Genomic DNA, 1,532 nt, shown 5'->3' on the forward strand with positions numbered 1-1,532 from the left:
GGAAATGTCATGCCCCTTACCATAGCCGCCTGCGAGCTTCAGTGTAAATATTGCGTCAAAATCAAATCAATTTGAGCGCGATTTAAACCCGGATGATTGTAACCACTCTAAGTTCTGTCTGCCTTGGGAAAGCTAGCGTGTCTCCGGCATAGTGATAACACTCGTTGCCTTCTCTAGTGCAGCTCAACCAGGTCTCGTCCCATTCGTCGATCTTTGTGATATCACAAATCCCGGAAAACGAATGTAGTCCAAACGAGTCGTTCGTTGCAGTTTTTGAAAAGTAAAATAAAATAAAATATCTCCTTTTGAAGTGGACTTTGAGCTTTGTAACTTTGCAGATCTTTTTTTATGCTCAAACAGCAACATTACAGACTAACTAAAGTTGAAAAAGTGAAAAAGCATAATAGGACCCCTTTAAGAAGGGGCTTATTTTAGTGACTGTCTGTTTTCCCTCCTCGTCTCAGTGTAATGATTGGAGGAGTGAGAGTCAGAGCTCTCTATGACTACGTTGGACAGGAGACGGATGAGCTGTCCTTCAAAGCAGGTAAGCTGCCCTTGTTTATGTTTGTGTATTCATATATTATGTGTCTGTATGATGCACATGTAACGCCTCTGACGCTTTATGTTTGTGTGTGTTCAGGTGAGGAGTTTCTGAAGATCGAGGATGAGGATGATCAGGGTTGGTGCAGAGGCATGATGGATGGAGGGAAAGAGGGCCTTTACCCTGCTAACTACGTGGAGGTGGTGTAAAACCACAGGACAGCATGGAGCTCCAGCTCTGGGGTCCGTAACTGCCTACAGGCGCCCAGGTTTAAGCCTGGTTCACAGCCATTTTTTTTGAAGATTGCTTTGTTTTCTGTGAGCGGATGGTACACAGGTAAAGGTTTAGAGTTGAATTGAGTGCGTTAAGTTGGGATCAGAATGAGAAAATGTTTCCAAAGTTCTTTCACTACGATCTTACTTGAGAACATTGTAATGTTATATTTTATTGTGTGTCACATTGTAGCTTCAAGTCAAAAATATGCAGAGATTTTCATACATTATAATATGATTAGGTACCGAGATCCTCTAATATATATGGAGAAGATGAACTGCATTGTCTTGATGCTTGCATGAACCTACAGAGTACTTTAAGGACAATGTCTCACACCAAAGACTTCACTGCTTATTTACGTTTTATCAGAGACATGTTTCTTCTGACGAGAATTGCGTTATATCTGATGCCTGTGTAAAAGGGGCCAGATGGTTATGATGTCATCTTCAGCTACAAATTTCACGCAAGATGTTAATAGGTTTGATAATATGCTATTTTATTCCCCTTTGGTCGTGCTTGTAAATGTAACTTGTCTCACATTTAGTAATTTTAGTTACACAAAGACAGTACTAATCAACACCTCTTTAAAGTGATAGCCATGGGACCCATTATGGTCTCTTCTTGTGTATTTCTGTTGTGTTTTAAGATGTCAGTCTAACCAAAGAAAATGTATGCAAATGAGCACAGTGTTTGTTTGTGCCCTAGTGCGAGTAAATTA

Source organism: Sinocyclocheilus grahami, unplaced genomic scaffold (genome assembly GCF_001515645.1).
Source record: "Sinocyclocheilus grahami isolate Dianchi unplaced genomic scaffold, SAMN03320097.WGS_v1.1 scaffold416.1, whole genome shotgun sequence".
Classification (NCBI taxonomy): domain Eukaryota; kingdom Metazoa; phylum Chordata; class Actinopteri; order Cypriniformes; family Cyprinidae; genus Sinocyclocheilus; species Sinocyclocheilus grahami.